Source organism: Eubalaena glacialis, chromosome 7 (assembly GCF_028564815.1).
Source record: "Eubalaena glacialis isolate mEubGla1 chromosome 7, mEubGla1.1.hap2.+ XY, whole genome shotgun sequence".
Taxonomy (NCBI): domain Eukaryota; kingdom Metazoa; phylum Chordata; class Mammalia; order Artiodactyla; family Balaenidae; genus Eubalaena; species Eubalaena glacialis.
Window position 1 is genome coordinate 98,823,297 of NC_083722.1, and position 11,242 is coordinate 98,834,538.

General features: G+C 35.0%; 1 pseudogene; it reads left to right on the plus strand.

Moving 5' to 3' along the window:
• Window positions 1-9,296: 9,296 nt before the first annotated feature.
• Window positions 9,297-10,197, plus strand: LOC133095775 (small ribosomal subunit protein uS2-like; annotated as a pseudogene).
• Window positions 10,198-11,242: the final 1,045 nt, after the last annotated feature.

The window sequence follows — 11,242 nt, forward strand, 5'->3', positions numbered from 1 at the left end:
CTCAGACCTTGATTGTGGGCATGGTAGATTGTTCAATGGCCACAAATTCTTCCTCTCCTTATATCTGCATTCTTTAGGAGTCACCACCTGCACTGACTCTGAGCTTAAGCTTATGACTTGCTTTGACTGATGAGACAAGAGCAAACATAGAGCAAGCAGAGATTTGAAAAGTGTTTTTTGTTGGGGCCTGCCCTTTCTTGTTCTGTTTGGAATCCTTCCACTGCCATGAGAAGAAGACTGAGAAAGCCTGTCAAAAGAAGATATGTGACCTCATATCTTCATCACACCAGCCAACATCCAACAACTACAAGCCATGTGAGTGAGGCTGTTCAAGATATTTCAGACCTAATGAATGACCACAGACACATTAGTAGGTCCAGTAGAGATCAGCCAACTTGGCCAAAATCAGAATAGTGCAATTTACCCACAGAATCATGAGCTGAATAGGTGATTTTTTTAAGCTAGTAAGTTTTGGGGTGTTTTGTTTTATAGCAGAAGTTTTTTTTTTTTTTTAACTTTTTGCTACCTAGAAGTTAGACACATTTACACTTGATCCAAACCCTTTGAATTTTACCTCATAGAGTCACACTTTCACAAGAGCAAGCCCCACAGAGCTTTGGGGAGGAACAAGTGAGATGACAGAATGAGAGTGTATTACAGATTGTAAAAAGTAATTCAGGGAACAAGATGGAATAGATTCAATTTTCTCTACTCCTCCCCTCTGAATACAACTATATGCCCCAGAAAAAAATTTCACAGCAAATAATAAAAAGACTGAATGGTGGAAATAAGAAGTTGGACTGTCAAGGAACCTCAAAACTTGAAGTATGACACCATAGAAAATTTCTTGGATTTTCTTTTTATCTATCATATATCTTAGACTGGGCATTGGAGAGTGCTGCAATCTGGAACTGCCTACAGGCATAGGAAGAAAACAAAAACAAAATGAAACAAAAAAAACAAGTAAAGCCTGATTTCTCTGGGCAAAGGATTAGCAAAGGGAAGACTAGCTACCCTGCCCCAGAGGCACCAGCAAAGATAGCATAGAATACACACTGGCACTGGATGGCTAGAGAATAGGTCAGAGGAACCACTCTCCATATCATGAGTCTAGTGTCCCCCACCCAATGGCCCATGGAAATACCATCCATCCCCAAAGTGATTCCTGATAGAAGTCAGTGGAATGCAAAATAGAACTAGAAAAACAAAGCAGACCAGATTAGCATTGCAAGAGATCAGAAAACTAAAATTCTCCTTGGAATATAACCCAGAAAAGTAGGCCATAACCTACATGCTAAACTTAAACAGAGAATTCCTACTAGAATAAAAGGTTTAAATAATATCAAGTCTCCTAACATAACATGTAAAATGTCCAAAATACAACCAAAAATGACTCATTATACCAAGACCAGGAAACGCATGGCTTTAATGAGAAAAGACTATCAGATAATGCTAATATTGAGATGAATCAGATGTTGTAACTATTTGACAGAAACTTTAACACAGCCATCATAACATAGCTTCAATAAGTGATTAAAAATTCCCAACACAAGTGAAAAAATACAAAATATGGGCATTATTATTTGCTAATATCTGTTATATAACTTATTGAAAAGAATATATATTCCAAGTAGGAATTATAGAACTGAAAGATACACTAACTAAAATAGAAAACTCACTGGATAGACTCAGTAGTAAAATGGAGTTGAAAGAAGACAGAACCAAGAAACTTGAGGGCAGAACAATGGAATTTACTCAATCTGAACGGCAGAGAGAAAAATAGAAAATCCCTCCTCTCCCTTCCCTCCACCGCAAAAAAGAGAGACAGAACACAGAGCCTTAGGAAACTGTGATACAATAACAAAAGATCTAAGATTCATATTATTCAAGTCCCAGAAAAAGAGGAGAAAGAACTGGGGGCTGAAAAGTTATTCAAATAAATAGTGGCTAAAAATTACCCACATTTGGTGGAATATATAAGCCTACAGATTCAAAAGCTGAGCAAATCTAAATAAGATAAACATAAAGGAATCCATCCAAGACACATCATAATTAAACATCTGAAATCATATAAACAATTTACATTTATTGTAAAGACAATAAAAAGTTTTACAAGCAACAAAGGGGATACCAAATCAAGTGACAGCTGATTTCTCATCTGAAACTATGGAGACTAGAAGGAATTCACGTAATATTTTTCTATGCAAGAAGAAAAGAACTGTCAGATGTGAATTCTATACCTGGAAAAACCATCTATCAAGAATAAATGGAAAATAAAGACATTTTCAATGGAAAATGAAGACATTCTCAGAGTGAAAAAAAAAAAAAACTAAGAAAATATGTTGCAAATAAACCTTTAAAGAATATCTATAGGAAGCTCTTTGGCATAAAACAAATGATAACAGAAGAAGGCATAAACTTCAGAAAGAAAATAATAATGGAATGGTAATAATAATAGAATAATAGTAGAATAGAGTAGTAAAATAATAATAGAAGGGCATATAATAGACTTATCCTGATGAATCTCTTAGATCATATTTGTTGGTGGAAATAAAAAAAAATAATATCTGTTTGTTAATGTATGGAGAGGAAATACTTGGAACAACTAGATAGATAGATAGATAGATAGATAGATAGATAGATAGATAGATAGATGTTTTTTTTAATTGGGAGAGTAAAAGACCTAAATGGAAGTAAGTTTTAAATACTTCACTGGAAGTAGTTAAAGGATGACATCAGTAGACCATGATAATTCACATTTGCATATTGTAATACTCAGAGCAACCACAAAAATGTATTCAAAGCAATAGCCTCAAAAATGCTATAAATAAATCAAGATGGAATCCTAAATATATGTTCGAATAACACACTTAAAGGAAAGAAATGGAAACAGAAGCAAAGAAAAACAGAAGAAACAAACAAAACAAATCACGAGCTGTCAATGATGCAAATATAACAAAATATAATCTGGAATGCAATTGTATGGGACAGAACATGAATGTGGACTACTACCTTTGGAACTCGTAGACCAGATATCTGAATTTGCCTTTACTGTGCTTAAAAATGGCTCTATGATTTAAATATTTTTTGGTGACTATATAAGGTGCTATTCATTTTGGAAAGAACTCTCCCTCATTTAGCCATGGGTAAGAGATTCTTGATGGAAAACTCCATTAAAAAATTAAATTTTCTTCCAAATATATGGAAACAGTTGATAGCTTTCAGATTTCAGGGTGTATGTGTATATGTGTGTGTGTGTGTGTGTGTGTGTGTGTGTATATATATCACTGCATACCTTAGTGATTTCAAGTTCAATCCTGTAGTGTAAGGTACACAAGAAAATGTAATGAAAACAGTAAATGGAGATTAAAACAACGAAATTTCATTTTTCACCCAGTGAATAGGTACTCATTTAAAAGGTTGATAATACCTGTGTCTATGGGAGTTTGAGGATATAGATACTCTCTTCTACTGCTAATGAAAATGTCACTTAATATAGGGAAATTTAGTAATATCTATTAAAATGCAAACAAGCAGGTCCTGTGACCCAACATTGTCACTCACTGCTCATCTGTCCTAGAATAACAAACAATTACAATGCTCAGTGATATACATTACAAAACTGTTTATAAAAACAAACATTTTGAAACAACCTAAATGTTCATGAATAAGGTGATGACTAAATAAATAATGATATATCTGTACTAAAGGATACCATATATTTCAAAAGCGATAAAGACCTATACACACTCACATGGGAAAGTATTGGAGTGAATAAAGCAAAGTGAAGGACAAAATATATAATTGGATACTATTTATATTTTTAAACACATCAAAAATACTATATTTCTTAACAGATATACATAGATAATTGCATAGAGAAGAAGGTCTGGAATGCTACACCTCAAACTGAGATGGTTGGCAATTTTAAAGATGGGAAAAAGAACCAAGATTCAGGATGGTAGCCAATGAAAGATTTATGCCTTATCTGTAATATTTTATTTATTCAAGGAGAAAGTATTAATGTATAACAAATGTTTTTTAAATGTGTTCAAACACAACACAAATAGTTTTTAAATGTGTTCAGACACCATAAAGGTTTTAAAAACTACAGACCATTATTAAGGTCTAAAATATGTGCTTCGAATATTTTAAAATCTCTTTCTTTGTTTTCAGTACACAAATGTCTTGACAGCAGACTGCCAGGAGGCTGCAAGCAGGAACTAGGTCATTTTCAGGAAGGCCATGCCATGCCTGTAGGGTTTTCTAGGACACAATTTATAAGGCCAACTCAGAAAAGTAGTATCAGTGAACTGTAAGTCTTTGCATGAAGAATCTGTTTGGAAGAAGATAAGACAGAAAATAGGGCATTGAGTCAAAGGTCAAAAGAGCAGATTAAATGAAACTTAAGAATGAGTGAAAGTGACAGGTTGCCAGAGAGATGGAACCGTATCTTGTACAGAGAGACTGAGGCAGAGATACAGACCAGAGCCCTTCAAGGGTGACTTACAAATATACCATCATGGATAGCAAATGATGTGGCAGCCTCCCAGCAAACAAATTATATAAATTAATTGTGGTCATTAGTCCTGGTTTTTACAATTTTCTCTGGAAACTATTAGGATTTTTATTCCAATCTTAATGTTCTGAAATTTCAGATATATGCAAACATATTTGGAACCAATTGATTTGGAGGGTTTTTTGTTTTTTTGGTTTTTTTACTTTGTTTTGTTTTCTGTTTGATTTGCTTTGCTTTGTTTTTGTAAATCCTGCCCAACACTGAGTGTGCCCTTTTTTTTTCTCATATTTTCTTTACTTAGAGAAGAATTTCCTTTTTTTATCTCTTTAATTATTGCCTACTCTGTAGTATATATTATTCTTTAGAAGCTCCATTTAGATGTTTTTTTTTAATCACCCGAACCTATTTTCTAAGTCTCTTAACTTTTTCATGATTTATCTCTCCCTTTATTTTCCAGCTTTCTCAGTCACTCTACAGCCATGCCCATTTTGCAATTAGCTTATCTATCTCTACAATTTTATTTTTTTATTTTGATGACTCTAGTTAGTTCTTTGTTATATCAACCTAGTCTTACAATTGAATATAGTATCACTCTTAAAACATTATATTTAATTTTTCAAAATCTTGTTCTCTTGCTTTTTTTTCCATATGTGTAAGTTTATGCCAGTGTTGTTTGCTCTTCCTCTTCAATGGTGTAAGCTTTCTGCAAGTGTTGAGAAGGAATTGTGTATTCATCTTAGTAGTTGAGAATTCCTATTAGGCTATCTCCTTTATTCTTTGCACAACTAACCAGCTCCAGCCATGGCCTTAACTTCTGCCATTTATTAGCGATAATGGGTATGGCATAGAACTAGACACTGACCAAACAGCTGGTTATCTGTAATGCTCCTCATTCCTCTCAGTCATTTATTGCCAGATAGCCAGGTACTGCCCTGAACCTCTGATGTAAACTCACTTATTCACTGCTCTTTCCTGGAAACAAATACATAGATCTTGGCTGCCTATTCCAAGAGGCATTTAACAGAGGTTGAATTATCAGGTTGTTTCAATGATCCAGGAAATTGCTTCTGGAACTTCTTCTACTTTTCTATACAGTAGCAGTATCCCTTCTAAACAAGTGATATCCCTTGATCTTTGGAGCTACAATTTCCCCTTTCAATTTCTATCTACCAATGATTGCTCACAGCTTCTATCTACCAATGATTGCTCAAAATTCCCTTGTTCCAGCTATCTTTTTAGGGGAGTGACTTTTAGGAATGGGGTGCTGTGGACTTGCCACATATTCGTATTTTGCCACCTTGAAATGAAAATCTACCATCTAATCTTTATTGATGTCTACAGATCAAAAGCTAGAGCATCAGGGGTCTTAGCTTCTAACAACGAAGGCCTTTATAGGGGCTTTGTTAAAAGTACTTAAAATGATGCATTTGTATATATTAAAATTTCAAATAAACATAACCTTTGACTCAGTAATTTAAATTCTAAGTATTTGACCAGTATTGTTAATGATACCATTAAGTCAAGATGCTTAGTTAAGGACATTTACTGCAGAATATTTTGAAATTACAAAACGCTGAAAGCCATCTGGATGTCCTTCAAAACAGCTGACTACATATTTGTCTACTTATACTGTGGTATATTATGCAGCTATTATGAAGAATGAAGAAAACATACATGCACTGATTCCAGGTCTGGCAATGATTCGCCTTTAAATGAAAATATCAAGTTATTGAGAAGTCCAGGAGAGAATGAATAAGGAAACAGACAATGGCCAGACCAGATAGTTAGATAGATAGATAGATCAGTAGATAGATAGATAGATAGGTAGATAGATAGATGTCTGATCCACAACAAATAATCCAGGAAATCAACTCATTAGCTACATATAGGCGACCTATTTATAAATCAGACTTATAGGTAGTCAGACTGATATGTCTAGTTACCAGTTCAGGAAGCCAAACAATAACCTTTGTAACAGTTGGCCCCACATGGCCAGGATTTGATTAATAACTGACAGAAGCCCTAATTTTTGTCCCACTTCCAACTTAGGACAAACCAGAGAACCCCAAATATGCACCCCTAACCAATCACATAGGATGTCCCACTATTAATTAGCTTGCCTACCTACAGCTTCCCCATGCCAACCACCTCCAATCAGGGCATACCTGAAGCCTTCCATTTTTTCCATTAGAAAGCTCTCCCATTCCCCTGCCTGCCTTTGAGTGCCCAAACAAGTGATTGTGGCTGTCTCCCTCGCTGTAGCAAATTCTGTGTAAATATTCCTTGCTCATTCTCATTTGATTGGTCTTCATTTATTCCTACATATATAAAGTACAATATTGTTTGTAAACATAAAGTATATGGTACATAAAGAAGTGTACATGTTTAAATCAACAACAAAAAAGGATACATGTGATTTTGTTAAGGGCAGGGGATAGCACGCGTTAGTTTTGTAATTCAAAGTACTAAAATAGATAACATTCATTAACCCACTCATTTATGCACATAACTTATTTCATACAACAAATTATTCTAATAGTCATATTTAATATGATTTTAAACTATCTTTATAAATATATTTATTTTACTGAGTGCTCCTTGTGGCTATTTTAGGAGACACCTGACAGTCGCTCTTCTTTGTGAATGAGAGTTCAAAACTAGAGAGTCCTTAAAATGACTTGAAAATAATTTATGTTTGAACCACAAATATTTAGCTTAGTGTGAAAATTTTTTAATGTTTTCCTTCTGTTCTTTTCAATATTCACCCCATGTTTTATTCTCAAGTTAGACTCAGGCACTCTAAAATGTACTCGAGTTTTATCTTAAGTATTACTATATCCAAAGGAACAAAGAATATTCTTTATCAGCCCTTTCCTGCTGGACTTCCTAATGCATTTGATTCCCAACTCTTAACCCAGGAGACCTATTTTCACAATCACTTTGTGCTTCTTAAGACCCTACAGGTTTACTCGTGTATAGACATTCTTATAAAGATTATTACTTTTTTTTGGTACCGAACAGTGTTTGCCAATATACTCTTGGCTTGTGGCTAAAAGATGAATAGAAGTTCAACCAGTCAAACCACTGGGGATCTCAACTATTCTCTGGAAACACTATTTGCTTGGGGGAGAACCACCCTGGGAAAGTGAACTTCTAACAGTGTCTTGTAGCCTTTTGTTAGGAAAGTGGAAAAAGACCCATCATTTAGTCAACCATGAAGACTTAAACTGCCTCAAAATATTTTTCAACAGCTCTTGACAAAAGAAAATGTGTAATTATAACAAAATAATAGCCATCAATTAAGATAGATTTCGGTTCATGGTGAAATGTTTAAGGAAACTCATAAATTAATCTAGTTTCCCAAACCTTTCACTATCTACATGGGTAATAGAACCCATGTGTTGATAGATTTAAAAAGAGGAAATTGTTTTGTTTTAACTTTTTCTTTCATCTTAAGGGCCTTCTAAATTGTAAATTGCAAGTTCTATAAGTGAAAGAAAGCCAGTTTATAGGTCTTGTCAAACTATCTTATTTCAATGGTTTTACTTAAGGTTTTTAAATCACTTTAGGTACAAAAATCATCAATTCATAAATAACTTTTGGTATGCACTCAACATTCTACTTGTCTCTATAGAATTTTTTTAAAAATACAAGGTTCCATCTCCTACAAGAACTTGGGGAACTCACTTGTAAATTATGTATTTTAATCTTACTTAGGTCACTTGCATTAATTATATTAGTAACTATGAACAAAAATTACAAAATGGCTAATCAAACAACAAAGGCCAAATGGACAAGAAAATATACCAGGGCTTTCAATTATATATAAAATATTTTTTCATAATAAACAAACATATAGTTATTCTTTAAAATTTTGCATTGCCTATTACAAAGTATACTGAGGTAAAATTGTGAGTGAAGGCAAAAGCAGTGACTACATACCAAGTGAAGTATATATAGAGAAATACAGATATAGATATTTAGATATAAATATATCCCATTATTGAGAAAATATGATTTCTAATCATATTAATTATTTATCCCTTTCAATTTTATTCAGTGTACAATTACTCAAAATTTCACTTGTTTTTGCCAGAAAAGACAAAGGATTAGTTGTCTGTGGCCACAGAATTCTGATAGCCATTTATCCATTTGTCAAAAAATCCATGATTAAAAGAAATGCATAAAATGTCACCATAACTTTTTGCAGTGACTGTGTTGGATTCAAATAACCAGAAATGCATATTTTAGGATCATAACTTTTTTAGGACAGACTGTTTGGATTGACTACCATTTATGAAGATGGTGGGAGAGAAAAAGTACTAGTTTGACATGAAAGTGTTGCATGGATTCTGAGTTTATCTGGTGTTGATTCCATTCCAACTTAATCTACACATTCCTATGTCATTTATTGCCATGGCAACTGGATACTCATTTTAAAAATCACATCAAAATGTGAGTGGGAAAAGATTCGATATTTAAGTGGATATAAACTCTTAACATGACGTGAAACATTTTAATGATAAATGAATATTTAAGCAAAATCCATATCTGATATAATAAAACTAATAGGTTTAAATTAGTGATTGCTAGTTTGTCCCCATATTCATGGAATATAAACATTGCTGTAGCTTTCTTCAAATAATATTAATTATTTTGTGCTGATTTTTTAAAGTAATATATGCCATTGATAGAAACAGCTTGGAACCTTACCCAGAGAAAGGTCCATAAGGTATTGTTCTGGGTTTCTGTCATGACTTACAGGGAAACGTTCACAATGTCTGGAGCCCGTGATGTCCTGAAAATTAAGGGGGAGTATGTCCTCAAATTCCTTGCAGCAGGAACCCACTTAGGTGGCACCAACCTTGACTTCCAAATGGAACAGTACATCTACAGAAAGTTAAGTGATGTCATCTACATCATAAATCTAAAGAAAACCTGGAGAAGTTTCTGCTAACAGCTTTCACCCTTATTGCCATTGAAAACCTGACTGATGTCAGTGTCATATCCTCCAGGAATTATCCCAGTAAACTGTGCTGAAGTTTGCTGATGGCCCTGGAGCCACTGCTGTTGCTAGCCACTTCACTCTGGGAAACTTCACTAATTAGATCCAGGCAGTCTCTGGGAGCTGTAACTTCCAGTGGTTACTGGTTCCAGGGATGACCACCACCCTCTCACAGAGGTGTCTTGGTTAGCCTACTACCATCACTGTGTGAAACACAGATTCTTGTCTGTGCCATGTGGACATTGCCATCCAGTGTAACAACAAGGCAGCTCACTCAGCAGGTCTGATGTAGTGGATGCTGGCCCCAAAGTTCTGCACATGCGTAGCACTAATTCCTTGTGAACACCCATGGGAGGTCATGCCCAATCTCTGTTTCTATAGAAATTCTGATGAGATTGAAAAGGAAGAGCAGGTTCCTGCTGAAAATGTCACGACCAAGGAGGAATTTCAGGGGGAATGGACTGCTCCAGCTCCTGAGATTACTGCTACTCAACCCAGAGGTGCAGACTGGTCTGAAAGGGTGCAGCTTCCCCAGTGCCAATCCAGCAGTTCACTACTGAAGACTAAGAGTGCTCAGCTTGCCGCTGAAGACTGGTCTGCAGCTCCCACTGCTCAAGTCACTGAGTGTCTTAAGCTGTACTTCCACAGACGCCTAAAGAGAAAATGGAAATAAGGTCTATGGAAAATAATATTTCTTTAAAAAAAAACAAAGAAAAACTTGGAACATACAGAATACATAAGGAAAAAAAGTACCCATATTTCCCATATGCAAGGATAACTTTTGCCGTTATTTTGAGGTATTTAATTTTAGCTTTAATAAGTAGATTAATTTATTCATTTGTATTTACTTATTGTATGTGAAGAGCCTTCTGAAGGAATGACAAAGAAGTGTGATGAAAGCATGGTTGAGTAAAAAGAATAAAATAAAAGAAGATCTATATTTATTTCATTGGAGAAAGACTCTAGCAGGGTGTATCGGAAGAACCATTGAGTGCAGCTAACGTATGCCTAACTAATAGTGCTTTTTATATTACAAATTAATTTTTGCCATATCAAGGATACTCTGGAGTCAGTAAAGTATTCATTCAACTACTCAATGATATTATTATCAAGGACATTTGTGTATTACCACTCCAATATCCTTAGTGTGCTTACTTCTCACCTCAAGCTGCCAAGGTGGCAGCTGAAGCCCCTGACTGCTTGTCTAATTCAAGGACAGATAAAAATAGAAAGGACTCTGCCCACCAGAGCAACACCCAGCTCTACCCACCACCAGTCCCTCCCATCAGGAAACTTGCACAAGCCACTTAGATAGCCTCATCCACCAGGGGGGAGACAGCAGAAGCAATAAGAACTACGGTCCTGTAGCCTGTGGAACAAAAACCACATTCACAGAAAGATGAACAAGACGAAAAGGCAGAGAGCTATGTACCAGATGAAGGAACAAGATAAAACCCCAGAAAAACAGCTAAATGAAGTGGACATAGGCAACCTTCCAGAAAAAGAATTCAGAATAATGATAGTGAAGATGATCCAGGACCTCGGGAAAAGAATGGAGGCAAAGATCGAGAAGATGCAAGAAATGTTTAACAAAGACCTAGAAGAATTAGAGAACAAACACCTAGAAGAATTAAAGAACAAACAAACAGAGATGAACAATACAATAACTGAAATGAAAACTACACAAGAAGGAATCAATAGCAGAATAACTGAGGCAA